The 16059-nt window shown below is 38.5% G+C and overlaps 1 protein-coding gene across 1 annotated transcript in view; it reads left to right on the top strand.

Annotated features, from left to right (window-relative positions):
• The first annotated feature begins 664 nt into the window (after positions 1 to 664).
• The window catches only part of elfn2b (extracellular leucine-rich repeat and fibronectin type III domain containing 2b), a 59575-nt gene continuing 44180 nt past the window's right edge, over positions 665 to 16059 (top strand). The window contains exon 1 of the mRNA XM_072442475.1: positions 665 to 725. The gene's annotated coding sequence lies outside the window, so the exon portion shown is untranslated. The remainder of the gene's footprint in view (positions 726 to 16059) is intronic.

Genomic DNA, 16059 nt, shown 5'->3' with positions numbered 1-16059 from the left:
CATTACTCAGAAAGTTTGTTTTCGTAAAGCAGGTCACATATTGAGAAGTGATTGGTAATGTGTGAGGAAAACAAGAAGGAAATAAAACGTCGGCTTTTGTAATCGTTTCAGTCACGATGGTAATAATCGAGAATAATCGTTAAATCGCAATCGACGTCCCTAATTTGAACACTTGAACGTGAAGAGGGCACTGCTTTGAGGTTAAACCGGGCTGTGGTTGAGTTTGGGATCAAATTCAAGAACAAAAGTTTGGGAAAAAATCTGCAGAACTTATTTGGTTACAGTGGATTCTAAACCGTGTACAGAAACAAAACATACACAAAAATCTTTTAAAAAATCAAAAATGCCACCATGAAAAGGAAACAGTTCTACAGCTATAAAGTGAAATGATGATTTGTGTCATTAAAAACACATCTTTGATCTTTAACAGTCTACCTTCAAATCAGTCCCATTTCTTTCTGAAAGTTGCAAAACTCGCTCGGTGTATTATCTGTAGTTCTTCTTGCGCCACATTGCCAGCCTGTGCCTCTAGGATTCGGAGTCAGGGGAGTGTTTCAGAGCCTGATTTCTCCAGCTCGTCTTATATCTCCTGTCAAAGCCTTTGTTCTTTTTTATCAGCCCTTGTTCATCTCCTCCTCTGTCTTCTGTGTCTTTCTTTCGCAAGCGTCTCTCCATCCCGGCATCTTCTGAAACGAGTTAGCGTTCGCGGATGAAGGCAGCTGGCGGTGAGTCACGGCTTCTGCGGACATGGCGCTCTTACGGGACGATATAAGACGGCGGGATTAGCGCGCTATCGTTCTTCTGCGCGGTTTGGAAGCGATTGGAATTGTTTGATCGGGTTCAAAGTGGTTTGGGTTAGATCTGACCCACAAACATGAAAGAATGGCAGGGGAAACATGCAAGATTCTCTGATATTATAAGCCAGTTAATGAAAGGTTCAATGTTACGCTAAATTGACTTGTTTAGCTTTTAGTCATGCTATAAGTATGTTTCCTCATTAAATACTTAACTGGACGTGTGAAAAATGTTGAAAAGACTATACATATATATTTTTAATAATATTATATATGTATAAATATTTTCAATTATTTAATTTGACGAATTTAAATGTTTTCTTTAGAACATTAAACTTTTTTTAAAAATTTGATCTTTCTTCCATAATTTCAACGAGAGAAAACATAAATCAATCTAAAATATAATATTATTTTTATTTTATCATTGTTTTACTTTTTTAAAACTTTTTTTTTGTGTAATTTTTCAAGGATTTTTTCTTGTCATTTTTTAAACTGAAATTTAAATAAATACTTTTAAATGTTGCTGAAAAAGAAGAGACACATTAACAAAACATATTCATTTATATTTTTCTAGTGTGTTTTATTTCATTCATTCACGTTTCATCTATCCACACTGTGTTCCTCCTTGTGATGTCATAAGATGCTCCTCTGTGTTTTTAAAGTCCGGACATCTTCACCTTCACATTCAGATCGCCTTAGCTAAACTTCATTACAAAAACATGTGAAAAATGATCAGCAAAGACTTGAGCAGCACCGGCTCAGTGTCAACCCTATCACCAGAAGTTTAACGGTTCAAACACAAATGAAAGAAAGAAAACCCAAACTCCGACTACATGTGCAAACGCTCAAAAAGTCAATTTAGCAGATTACAGGCACTTCAATTATGACTTATCACGTTCTTTTCCTGTTTCCTTCTAACTATAACTACTGTTTGATGAAAAGATTGTCATTTTTGTTGCATGGTGGGGATAAGTAGGGCAAGCGGAGCATTGAAGTTGGATCAAACCGTCTGAAGGAAACACCAGAGCCCCTTTAGATGCTGTCACTGTTGCATCAGCTCCATGTGTTCACTGTGCCCAGTGCTGGAGCTACTCTCACTTCTGATTGGTGCGCTCAAGTCATGTGACAAAGCTCTCCAATCCTGTTTTAGTAAAAAAAAAAAAAAAAAAGGCCAGAAAGTATTACATGGTATCATAGTTAACAAAGAGCACATGTGGGATATTTTAAATCACACATTTGAGTGGGTAACTTTTGTGAAGGGAAACAATTATGTTGTCACCAATTTATATTTAAGATTTGACTCAACATTTTGTCTATTTTTGTAAAGTTTATAGTTGTACTTCCTAGTTGGACATGAGCAGCAAATATGACATAGTTAATAACAACATAATTCCACCACTGTTACCTAGCAACCACATTATAAACAAGTGTCAAAATCCATATAAATTAAATTGTGTTTTGACCAACAATAATACGATATAACACCTTTACTTTGTTGAATGATCGTTTAAACAGTCAGAGAAGTGTGTCAGTTAAGTGTCAAGTGTTTTCAATAGCATGTCGTCGCACATTGATGACATCACTGAGGGATTCTATTTTCGAACTCAGCTCTACTTCCTGTCATTTTAAACTCAAAATACCTTCACAAACTGCAACTTAACGGATGTAAAACTATGATAAATATTTACTACAGGTTCTATTGCACCAAACGAGGTCATAGAAAAACAGAAAAACAGGAGAATCTGTCATATTGACTTCAATATCTTTCAAATCCCTTCCCTACTTTAGCTGCATTAGCAAATGTCTGTTACTACTACTGTTGCTACCACTACTTCTACTGCTACTAATGCCACTTAAAATACTTTATTTGAAACAGAACTAACAAAATCATACTATATTCATTCACTCTTATCGCCACACCATGTTGTCAATCTGGGTAAAATAGTTAATTGTTTGATTTGTGTGATTTTAACGAACACAAACTAACTCATTTGATCTTTGTTTGCCAGAGATATCTCCAGAAAAGTGTGTTTCAAAGTCACACACAAACTAAAAATTAGAATACTGTGATAACAAATTTGAACATTAATATGACAAGTATAAGTTTCTTGTGAGGACAAATTAAACAGATCAGATGAAAGTAACAAGATCCCATGTAAACATATAAAACATAATAATAGGATTTTTCTAGTGACACAGAGTAAAATGTACAATTTTATCTTTAAGTTTTTTTTTTTTTTTTTTACTTTTGTTTTTCTTTAATTATGATGTTTTTCATGATTTTTTTGTTTCCATTTATACCTCCTGTGCTCTCTCTCTGGTCTTGTTTATATATATCTATATATATACATATATATTTATATATATATATATATATATTTTCAATTTATTTTGCTGTTAAAATATTCAAAATTTTTAAAATGACTGTCAATGACTGTCTATTCTGAACTGCTTTACACAGTTCAATCTTTATAAATAATCACATTAATCTAAGTCAAATTATTTTCTAGGTACACATTTTACATTTCTGTTGTTTCAGTTTCTGAGCCAGTGAAAAATGTGTCTCCCTGTACTATGTATTACCACTACTTCATAGTACTATAGTATACTAGTATTGTGTGTTTGAAGTACAGTGTGTTTCCGCCCTGTGGCTGGTGTCACATGACCACATTAGACATGCGGGTCGCTGTGACTTCACAAGATTTGCTTCGTGATAATTTTCGCCGTTACGTAATTTTGTCATTACCTCCTCCAGCTCTCCCTCCATCCCTCCCTCCACTGCCTTCTCTCTCTCTCTCTCTCTCTTTCCACCCTCGCTCTCTCGCTCTCTCTCTCATCCTCATTTATCTCTCGCGTTCTCTCTTTCTCTCTCCTCCCCCTCTGTATCTCTTTTCCTCTCCTTCCCTTGTTCAGTACTTCTCTGCCTTTCTTGCGCTCCCTCTCTCACTTTCCTTCTGTCTTTTCCTTCTGTTCGCTTCTTCTCTCTCACTCACCCTCTTTCTCTCTCCTTCTCATCTATTTATCTCTCTTTCTCTATCCTCCTCATTCCGTACTTGTCTCATTTATCTCTTGTTTTCTTTCTCTTCTTTCTATCTCTCGATCCCTCTTTCTTTTTCATCTCTCTATATTTCTCTTTTCTCTCTTTCTCTAATGCTCTCTCTTCCTCCCGTCTCTCGCTCTCTCCCACACTCACTTCTATTTCTTTTTATATCGCTCTGTCCGTCTCTCGATATCCCACATCATCTCTCTTTCTATATTCACACCCCCTCTTCCCACCCTCTCTCTCGCTCTCTCCCCTGCCTACCATTCCTCTCTATCTGTCTCTATCGCATTGCTATCTTCTCTCCCTCCTTTCTTTTCTCTCTCTCTCCATCACCTGGTTATTCCTCTATTTTTTTTGGCCCACCTTTCTCTCCCTCCCCTCCTCCTGTCTCTCTGTCCAATCCTCCCTTTACTCTCTTTCTATAGCACCCTCTCTCTTTCCCTTTCCCTCTGCCATCTTTTTTCTTTCTCCCTTCTGCCTTTCTTTCTCCTTTCTTTTGATGCTCTCCTTGGTCTCCACTTATTTCTCTCCCTCTCACTTTTTTCAAATCTCTTCTTCTTCTTCTTCTTCTTCTTCTTCTTCTTCTTCTTCTTCTTCTTCTTCTTCTTCTTCTTCTTCTTCTTCTTCTTCTTCTTCTTCTTCTTCTTCTTCTTCTTCTTCTTCTTCTTCTTCTTCTTCTTCTTCTTCTTCTTCTTCTTCTTCTTCTTCTTCTTCTTCTTCTCTATCCCTCTCCCTCTCTCCTTCCTTTTTCTCTCTCCCGCCAGCCTCTCTCCTTCCTTTTTCTCTCTCCCGCCAGCCTCTCTCCTTCCTTTTTCTCTCTCCCGCCAGCCTCTCTCTTTCTAGGAAAGAAGGAAACCGTTTTTAATCTTTCTCTTTCCATCTGTTCGCTCTCGTTCAATATCCCTCCCTCCATGTCTCTCTCTCTCTCCCTCCCTTCCATTCTTCCTTCTTCCTCTCCCTTTATCTTTGGCTGTCCTTTTGTTTTCTCTCTGTCTATAACCCCTCTCTTTCTCCATCGTTTTTCTTTCCTTCTCCCTCTTTCTCCTTACCTCCCTTCCTTCTCTCTTTCTGCCTTCTTCCATTCCTTCTCCCTCTCTCTTCCGTCTTTCCTCTTCTCTCTTTCTCCCTCCTCCCTCCATCTCTTTCTATCTTTCTCTTTCCATCCAGGACCTTTCTCCTTCTTTTCTCACTCGCCCGGAGCTTGTTGTTGGCCTAGTTTGAACAAACGCTTCATTCTCCCCCAAAACCACCAACAACAACAACAACAGCGACAACAACAACAACAACAGTAACAGCAGCAGCGTATGGAGCTTTAAACGTTCATAAGCGTGGAACCGTAGTCCCTCTGAGTCTGAACGGTTCAGGTGCATATGCTGTATTTGAATGTAAGAACGCACCCGCCCACACCACATACAGTATTATGGGATGCGGCTCTGCCAATACAATCTCCATGGAGCCTTTGAAGGAGGCGCACCTGCTCCCTGGCACGGATGGAGATCGGGTTGTGATGGAGAGGAATGCAATGGTTGCAGTGAAGGTGAAAGTAGTAGTAGTAGTTGTAGTAGTTGTAGTAGTAGTAGTAGTTGTAGTAGTTGTAGTAGTTGTAGTAGTTGTAGTAGTTGTAGTAGTTGTTGTAGTAGTTGTAGTATTGGTGGATTCTTTTGTTAGAAGTGATTTTACAGCTTAACAAGGATGTACATAAGATCCATGCAAGAGTACAAAAGTACTAGTATTGTAACATCTTTAGGTATCTGTACTTTGCGTAAGTAGTTGTTACAGTGGATACTTCTTACTTTTACTTTCTTTTTTACATTTGAGTCCAAGACCTACTTTTGACATGTTAAAATACTGTACTTTTCATATGGTTTGAGTGGTCATTTTTTAGCATGTTGAACGTGACACTCTGCGTAAAAGTTTTGGGGGAAAAAATACGGGACATACATTTCGGCAAATTCTTTGAGCAAAAATGTTCACAATTTTTCAGTATATTCATTTCACATTTAACGCTTTAACAAATGCTTTTCAGTGAGTATGTGCCTTATTAAACAGGTACTTCAAAACGTTATTTTTTGTGTTTTATTTTTACTTTTGCTTGAGTACTTTTAGGCACATGTATCTGTCATATCTCACCAGTTTTAATACTTTTCTTTGACACATCTTCATTAAAAACTGCTTCAGTAGTGTTAATTAAACTAAAAGGACTCACAATTCAAACTGCAGTTGTTTCTGAACACTTTAGAGTTTAGACAAAAGGCTGGACTCGTTTTGAGACTCTCCAGCTTCTGATTTTCGGGCTGTAGTCGACTGAAGACTGAACACGATTAGTTAACGAAACTGGACATAGAGTGGTTCTGGCAAAAGCTCTCAATTTATCTCTGTTTGTTTGTCTATGTAGCTGACCCAGCGTGCACGTAATGACAGTTCATCTATCAGTAAAAAGGCAGATTAAACTGACATTTCACACATTTCTTCACTACGTGCCTTCTCCTTCCTGTCGTTCTGTTCTGGTGAATGTTACTTGGACCATGACACCCTCGACCGATTAATCTGCCAGACGATTAAACTTCTCTCCCTCTTAATTTACTAACGGTAACAAACTATGCACAGACGAAAATCTGATATTTAATTACGCCTGGATTTATTCTGGTAAAACTGAAGAGACTTTGTTGGGTTTTGATAATTCCCATTTCAACGCTAAAGCCAACGTCACTAAAAATGAGGTTTAAGGACTTGTATTAAAGCAAACTGAATAAAATAAATAAAACTGTTCAAATGTTGTGATTTTTTATTTGTGTGTCTGGAATGCAAACTGATCCAAATTTTCCCCAGTGTTTAATTTGACCAAAAATAAGTGGGTTGTAGCTTTATTTTGATATTTCACATAACTCGATTGTTTCCTTTTATTAGATGGTTGAGGAAAAAGGAATAAATGTAGAAAAATTCAAACGTTACATTGGAATTTTCAAAGAGGGATATTTTATTTAATTTATTCATTTTTTGCTTAAGCGCATAACCCAGTTCTGCCATGACCCAGTTTGCAAACATGTCATAAAACCTTCACCAAAACATCTCTTGCTGAACCAAACTCTAGCCTTAATCTGATTAGAAAATGATAATTCATCTAAAATAAAGATTTGCTAGCAATGTTCCTAACCCTGGGTTTGGGGTAGGAATACGTGTCTCATTTATCTGACGAGGACAAACTTTTGTTGGAAGAAAGTGTATTTGCAATATTTTTGAAGGACAGAAATGTCACCGCTCCATCTTCACCAACTTTTTACAAAATTATGGAAAACACGTTGTCATATTCTTGGGACGATGCTGCTGTTGCTCGTGGCTATTGTGCGAGCGATGACATGGCCGAAGGGGAAACATCTACATTCTAGCAGCGGATTTGGAATATTTTTTGTCGATCTCTGTGATGAAGGCATACGAGGGCCACTCACAGATGAAGGGAATAAAATAAGTTGGCATATTTTAAGTCTAAACACACAAATCTGCCTTAAAGAAATAGCAATTTTGTGAGTTTAAACCTGCCAATTTGCTAGAAAAGAGAAGTTTATGTGTGAGGAAAAACCCCCAAAACACACGTATCTGACACAGATACACATTTGCAAGAGAGAACGCTAGAAGGAAGTGCTCTGTGGATGGGAGGAAGTTGGTTCGTTTTGGATGGCACTTGCAGGAGGGATAATGACTCGTGAGGGAAATTAATTCTCTGCATTCGAGCCATCCTTCGATACCGCTGGGGCAAACCTGTCAGGAGCAGTGAGCAGCTGACGTACAGCGCTTCAGGAAACATCTGCAGATCTTGAGTTAGTCATGGTCAGGACTCAAGTAGTGATGAGAGTGCTAGCCATTCTGCCACCGTGCTGCTCATTTTGCTGTTCTTTGGACTTTGATGAGAAGTTTGATGGAAGGCGCCATCTGTGTGAAGATCTACACCAGGGATCTTCATCTTCATTCTCCCGAGGGACCGATTTTTTTTGGCCACTGTTGTGAAAAGTAATTGTGGGCTGTACAAAATATCCCCAACACGTTTTCAATAAAGATAATACAGTACAATAGCATCTGATGGATTAGGTTTTTGTGAGAAATAACATACAAAATGCTTTACCAACATTGCTTTTCAAAATTGTCCATCCAGTATTAAACCAGAATTAAACTAGGACCTGACTCGTGCAAACCAGGTCTGAACCAGGAGTAACCCGAAATCAAAACAGGTCTAAATCAAGACCAAACTAGGTCTAATTTAGCGCAAACCTAGAATTAAACAAATAAACAAGATTTAAAAAATATTTATATTTGGAAGATGGGTCAGATGGGCCAGATTCAATCACTTGGAGGGCCTGATTTGGCCCCCGGGCCTTATGTTGAATAGCCCTGATCTACACTTTGGCTCAAACTGGGACTAAATCTAATCAAGTTTAAAGTAGATCATGGAGATGGGCCATTGTCCTCAGCATAATAATGTGAAAGCCCAATACGACAAACTGATGAGGTTCATTTCCTGCTCAAGTCAGAGGAAGTCTGCTGGATTGGGCTGATCGAAAATACAAGTAGCAATAATTTTGTCTCACGAACAAAAAATGTCGTAAATGCACATGTTTAATCTCTCAATTGCTTTTCCATTTGCAATCCTATTTGTCCTTCATCTATAAATGGCTCTAATACGCCTTTGCACATTTCCAAAAGCCAAATTTCCTCCAATCAAATATAGCTGCTTACAATTTGTTGATTTAGCATTTGTAAAATTGTCTCCAAAATTTCATCTGTGGGAAATATGCCGACAACATAGTAACAGCATCATTTTTGGCGGAGTTTGTGGGATGACTAATGCCTTTGAATGGATTTGTTTGCGCTGGAATTAATGTATCTGACAAATCAATGGGGAGATGGGAAACAGCAGGCGGTGTGAATTTGTCCACTTGACAAGGCCGTTCTTGACGCTTTGGCAAACGCATCATAAGAATACTTCAGAATTGTAACTGCCCATGATTTTATTCAAGCTGGAATGGCCATTGAAAGGATATTATGGGGAAATCCACAGAAGAGTTATGAATATAGAAATGAGTGACGCAAATGGGCAGAAAAGATGGTTGGCCTCCAGTTTAATGGGGGATGGAATAGTTATGATTAGCTGGACTAAATGTGACTAAAATTATACGTTCAAGGTAAAAGTACTGTCAACATTAAAACTACAACAATGGCAACACTTTGTATTAACACTTGCACATGTAATAAAACATGGACAAAGACTTAATTTACAATGAACAAACCTTAAGAATTAGGTTTAATAACTACTTAATTAATACCCTAACTCCTTAATTAAGCTGCCTGTAAAAAAAAGCACTTTGACTCCTCCTGCTGGAGAACTGCTGCAGGTGATGATCTTTCAGCTGCAACAAGGTATTTAAACCCGACTGATGCAGTGAGTGAAACAACCACGTGGAAAGACAAATCCCGTGGTCATGGATAAAAGGTCAGTGTCAGGTCAAAACATCTAAAGAGAAGCAGGAACTAATCTACTGCAGATCTGAACCCCAGAGAGAGTGTTTGGGACGAGCTGGAGAAGGCTTTGTGCAGTGGTCACTCTCTCCATCATCAAGACAAGATCTGTGTGAGGAATAATGACACATTGGATGGAAATAACTCTTAATATTGCAGACACTTATTGAAACTGTGCCACAGCGAATGTGTGATTCACATTCTAAAGCTGGTCCTACAAATATTAGAGCGTGTGTCTTTTTTCTGTAGCGACTTTTAACAGAAATGGTATAATACATTTATTTTGTAGTAGTTAAGTGTGTGCGGTTTCTTTCCTGCAGGATTAGGGATTATTTAGTTGACGTTCAGCACTATTTTCCCTTACATTTAGAAATGGTTAAAGATTCTATATTCTAACCCTGTAGCAGGTTTAAAGGGGAAACATTGGTGTTCTGCGCAGAACCGGGTCTGAGGCGGTAGCGAGTAGAGCGGAGTACTACCTAACAAAAAAGGCTACTTCAGCTATTACTACTACCAACACCAGTGCCTTTATACCAAACAAGCTCAACAGCCACTCAACGAAGTCCACTGTAGTTCCGGAAGTATTGGAGAAATACAAATATTAAAAATTTAAAGCTATCTACCTAGCAGTTACTGTCCATATTGTGGATTAGCCCTGCGCAAAACCGTCAAAAGTTTCAGTTATGTTTATTTTTTTGGATAGGCCAGGGGGAAAATAAATAGACATTTACTTCCGGAACCAAATGGTAGGCGGTCAATGGTGATGCGCGGATTGTCTTTTGGGACAGGCCAAGATACTCCTTTCAATGATGGGCAGCTTGGTGCGGGTTATGACATGCTAACCGCCGTATCGCACGTCCACACTCAGTTCCTCATTAGACTCATTTCTCTGTGAATATGAGTCGGATTGTAATAAAACACACAACATTTTGAAGCTTAACATGAAGAGAACACGTCGCAGGTTGGAATTTAATTACAATATTTCTCTTTCTACCTCTTCTTTTATATTCTGTCACGTATTACTACTACTTCTCTTCTTATTTTTCCCTGTGGAATCCTGAACTTAGTGCTCAGCCATGCGAATGTGCTTCAGTTTGCTCTAGTCATTAAATAAACAGTGTGTATCAGCGGACAACTCATATGTGTCAAAACGTGTTAGCTATAGCTGCAGCGATGGGAGCTAGCCGAGCTTAGTCATGGTCTGGGCCTTAGGTTGCCTTATAGAATGCCCGACGTGGTCAATTGTGACTCACTGGCTATGGAAAATATCAATTCAAGCTAAGCGAAGGCAATGTGTCTTAATACGGCTTTGGAGATGTGACGTGTTGACATAATGTATAGGAACTCAACGCCTGGAACTATTTCAAAGTTCTCATCCAAACTGCGAGACTAATATTAGAATGTCATGTGTTTCAGAGCAAGTTTCTAGGTCCAAACTATAAAGTAAGTTGATTTTTACATAATAAGATAATAAGGAAATTATGTTGGTTGATTAATTGCAGTCCTTGTGAATTGGTAACTGCGACTATTCAAATTGCAATGGCATTTATTGCATTCTCGCTTTAGCTTCCTGATAAAATACACAGTGATCTGAAGATGAACTAGAAAAACGAGCTCTAATTCGTTCTGATTATTAATTCATATGTTTCCCCGTCCACACTCCTAATACCAGTCCTAATAATGTTTTATGTTCCGCACCAGGACTGGAGCAGACCACCAGACCAATCACATCAAAACCATTGTTAATCATAGTTGTTCTCATACACAGCGGCGGCGGTGGCGGCGGCGGCAAGGGCACGATGAATCAGAAGAAAGAGTGCGTCACCAAAACAATAAAGCAGCACGACGCTCCTCGCTGCAAAAGATCTGAAAAAGTTACAAAGACTTGAATGAAGAATATTAATATCAATCTGGATCATAGCCAAAACTACGCATAACAATGAGATGAACAGATAAGAGAGTCGCAGACTCAAGATGGCAAAAAGCAGATATAAACAAGATATCATTATCATCATAGCATCATCATAGCATCAGCTGATTCCTGGTCATCGATGCATGAGACTTACATCATGATAAAGCATATCATATTGCATAATAGTGTACAAAGCATTATCTAAACTCAATGCATTACATAAAGAGGTGTTAAACATGGCGTAGAGGCGCAGGTCATTTAAATAATGCAGAAAAAGCTGACGATCACCCGGAAGTAGTTTCCTGTTTGAGCTAGCTTTAGCCTCACAGCACTACAACATTTAGAATGAGTCTTTTAGTGAATTATTGAGAATGTATTAATTCTATTTATTAAAAAACATTTGTTTTGTTTGGGTGACGTCGGTTGCATATTTAGCAGACCTCTGTCCCTATAGACCAGAGCCAGTTAAAACATATTGTATTTCTGTTCGTCCACTGGAAGAGATAATGTTTAATGCCAAACTGTGGGAAAGTCCAAGCAAAGCAATAAGCAGGTTAAAGACCCCCAGAAAAAGTTACGTAGTTAAATTAGCTTTTTTTTTTACATGTACATTTATAATAAAGTTACTTAAAGTATGTTATTCTTCCTTAGTGTTATATGAAGCTTTACATAGCTTAAACACAGCTATAGTTTTCTTTATGGATAGCTTCTTGACTATAAAGTTTGAGTGAAATCGAAAATACCTCGGGGTTCACATTCCTACTAGAAACTCAGACATATCTTGAAATGGGGGGAATAACTTGTATCTATAAAGGACACATATAATGCAACATTTCCTTTTTTGAGATTTTATTCATGTTCCCTCATCAAGAACACACCTGGAGTTGTATTTAACTTAATTCACACTAGTTACTGTAGTTTCATGAATCCTTTTCTGCTCCTTCTCTGAGACTCATAAAACACCCAGTTTCAAATGTGTGACATCATCGAGATCCAGAGGTCTCCTGTGCTGTTCTTTAGTCCTTAAACCATCGCCACACTTGCCCTGAGCATTTCTGTCGTTAAATTACGTTCATTACAACAGCGTGCTCGCATTAGCATATCAGGCAAGCTAGCTTTTGTTTATTTCCCCATGGTAAATCCAGCTGCTGCTCAGTAGATGGATCGCTAAAACCAAATATAAACAATCCTAAAACATAAGATGCCAAAGCAAAGGTTCAAGAGCAAATGACAGAATAATGCAAAATACTATTTTAAACTCTCTTTTTCACAATACTGACTTGTTTGGCGCCGCGAGAAAACACTGCCGAAGTGAATGTTGAATAGCAGAATCTTAAGAAGCGTCTCGTGTTGTCAGCGTGCCGTTAAGCCACCTGGCGGGACGGTAAGAGCCCTGATTGTAGACATATAGTGCAGGTTTGCCCGAGTCCCATTCGCTGCAGTGCCGAATCACACTTATTCAACCAGACAGCCGGGTAAGTGGAGGGTCTGCTCCACCATGAGGGCTCCGTGGCTTTCTCATATTTTCTCTCCCCCTCATGGCAGAACAGGCAAACAAGTGAGACAGATACCACTTCAAGTACTACTAAGAAAACACTTACACTTTAGATGTTTGGACATGTCCCAATGCCGTGAAATAAGTGCACTGCAAAGATATTTTCAAAATATAAAGAATGGTAAAGAAAGATATACTACCAGAACAGGTCTGTAAATTGATTTAAGATAAAAAGACATTTTAACATGATGTACATTTTCTGTCCTCATTGCACTGTTCAATTCTGTAAACTGTATTTTTCACACATTGTCACTGTTAATTTGACTGAAAAAGCTTGAAAAAAATCCTTTTAGTTAAGTATAAGAACAATCTGTTTATAAACCGAGCTCAGTTTTACACAGAGGCTCGTTTATTATTTTATACGTTTTATGCCAAAAAGCACTCAAATTAGGGTTTACAATTGGCTGTCCATCTTCATCTTAAAGGCACGAAGACAGTCAATCACCAAGATTTATTTGTATAGCACGTTTACTGCACCAGAAGGTTCACATAGAAGAAGAAAAACGTAAAATACTGTAAAATAAAATTAAAAATAACAATAGAATTACAATAACTAGATGTCAAAAGCCCTTCTAAATAAATAAGTTACCGCCTGCAGTTCTGGAGGTAGTTATTTCCAAAGTTTTGGGACAACAACAACAACAACAGCAGGGGGCCAATTTTAAGCAGACAGTTTGGACGTGGTGTTTATGAAGATATTCCCTCAACCTACCTTCTGTTTACAACACTATTCTCAAAGCATGGCAGAGATCAAGCCAATCAGGACTTGAGCAGCTACGATGGCAAGGCTAGCACGGCACAATAAGCTATAACGACTCACGATTTAGCCTAATCAGCCGAGGAGACAATGTCAAAGTCACAGATACAAACAGGGCTAAACTAACTCAAGCAATATTTTCTAGCTTCTCAGCCTATTATCTTTAGATTGAAAATAACGTCCAGATGGCAGTCTCAATTTCAACAATATTTCCTGAGTTTTTACATTTGTTCTACCACATGCAAGATGCTTTTCCGTTTATGACAGTGGACAAAGACGGTGAAATGTCTTACCCAGGGACAAGCTTTACATTATGGCTCATACTTAACACTTTACTGCTGAGAGAAAATGATCACTACTTTTATAGTTAGAATCTCTGTTACAGTCATTATTATTTACTGTAAGAAAGTGTTTAAAGCTCTTCCTGGTTTAGTTATGCTGTATTTTTGCACTTAATGTACCTGATGGGATTAGTGTTCCCAGCAGCTCTTTATGGCTGTTTGGACTCGTGCAATGATCTTTAGAAGTCCTATGAAAATGTACAGCAAATTAAAGTAACTGTGCCTTGGCGACAGAGGCACTTTAACTGTCGCCTTCATGCACCATGACAACAGCCATCGGTGTCTCGTCATATTTATAAAAAGCAGGATTTGCACCGAAACATCACAAATAAACCAAGACTTTAGTTCTGATTTTAGTTTAGATTCACAACTAACGATTACTTTGCTGATCAATTAAGATAATGTTGATGAATTGATTGATTGAACGAGTTGTTTCGAATGGAAAATGCCTGTGAGTTGTTCTAAATGTGACCCAGATTACAGTAAAGTGATGCTGCGTGAGAACATCTGATGGAGAATATTTAGTGACAAAATCATCTGTCAAAACTTGTACATGTTTCCTGTGTCTTTTTACAGGTAATTCCTGCTTTGTCTGAGTCATAAAACCTCTTTACTCAGCATATTGGATGTTTTGGAGTCCGTGTATAGCTCAGACAACGATTATTCGATGACTAAATTAATGGGAGATGATCTAAATTGATTGATAGTTGCAATTACTCAATAAACTTGCCCTATTTTGGACCTGATGGTTTTATACCTGGTTTAGTCTTAGTCTTCATTTGGCCGGTTTTAGATCTAAGTATAATCTTAATTGGTTAAATCCTGTTCTTCTTTGGGCCTGTTTAAGTCCTGCTTTTGTCTCTGTTTAACTTTAGTGCTGAATGGGTTCGATCTGGTTTAGTCTTGGTTTAGACCTAGTGTTAAACCTATCCAGGCCTTCTGAAGTCCTTCTTTGATTTATTCCGCTTTAGTCGCTTTAGTTGGATCCTTGTTTAGTGTTCTCTAGTCACTACTTTAGCCAACGTTCATTCCTGGTTCAGTTCTCGCTTAGCTCCAGTTCAATCCTGGTTTTAGGTTTGTTATTTTATATTTATACCACTATTAATCCTGGGTTTGTTCTGTTTTTAGTGTACAAGCTTTCAACTTGTAACATGTAGCAGTAGTAGTATTAGTCTTTGTGTTAGAACCATAACCTGGAGCGCATATTTGTAGAGGATATGTTGTAGTAATGGTAAACGATGAAGGTTTTGAGGTTTTCCAGGAATATAATTATACTAAATATTGAATCAAACACAGCTGGACTTACTTTCTCCCGACCAGGAAGCTTCTTCAGGGCTCGTGCTGGTGACTGTGGCTCCACCTGGATGTAGTCGTGGGTGGTGACGTTGCTGCTGTGTATCAAATCAAATCAAATCAATTTATTTTTGTAAGGCCCAAAATCACAACAACAGTTGCCTCTGAGGGCCACAGGGAGAAATGAATCAACAATGTATCTGCACATGGAGGCTACAGGCCACTCCTTTCACGACAGGCGCATGCTCCTGTTGGATTAGGAGCCCGGGTGGTTTGAAAGAGGTGTGAAGGAGGGCGTGCGTGAAAGATCTTTGCCCTGAATAGACCCGGAGGACTGCACTTCCAGCTCTCTCGTAATAAGAAAGAGCCGTGTGGAGGATGCCCCGGGTGTGTCTTGGTGAAAGAACGTCACCACCCACGTCTACATCCAGGTGGAGCCACGGTCACCAGCTCAAGCCCAGAAGAAGCGTCCTGGTTGGTAGAAGCTGATTATTATGTCCAGCTGTATTTGAATCAACTTGTAGTAATAGTAGTAACAATGAAGGAAGTAACACTAGCACTAGTTGAAGTTGTTTTGTGTTGCATCGAACCTCCAGGACAAGTTCCTATGTTTGTGAATGTTGTTCATTGACAATGGCAATAAACCGATTCTGATTCTGAAGCAGTATGATCCAGTACTACAGGACACAGTCAGACTATAATAGTAGCAGTAGCAGTACTTGCAGTTTAATTTATCTCCCTCTGTTGCAAGGAATGCAGCAAGCATGTTTGTCATTACAATTCTCCATAGTTTTCTGGTTTTCTTCTTGCACAATGAGGTACACGCTGTTATAACAATAGCAGAGCAAATATCCAT

This window comes from Eucyclogobius newberryi, unplaced genomic scaffold (assembly GCF_026437365.1).
Source record: "Eucyclogobius newberryi isolate DKJ021-1_F unplaced genomic scaffold, fEucNew1.0.hap1 SCAF_13, whole genome shotgun sequence".
Taxonomy (NCBI): Eukaryota; Metazoa; Chordata; class Actinopteri; order Gobiiformes; family Gobiidae; genus Eucyclogobius; species Eucyclogobius newberryi.
Note: the sequence above shows the minus strand (reverse complement) of the source record. Positions and strands in the feature narration are given on the sequence as shown.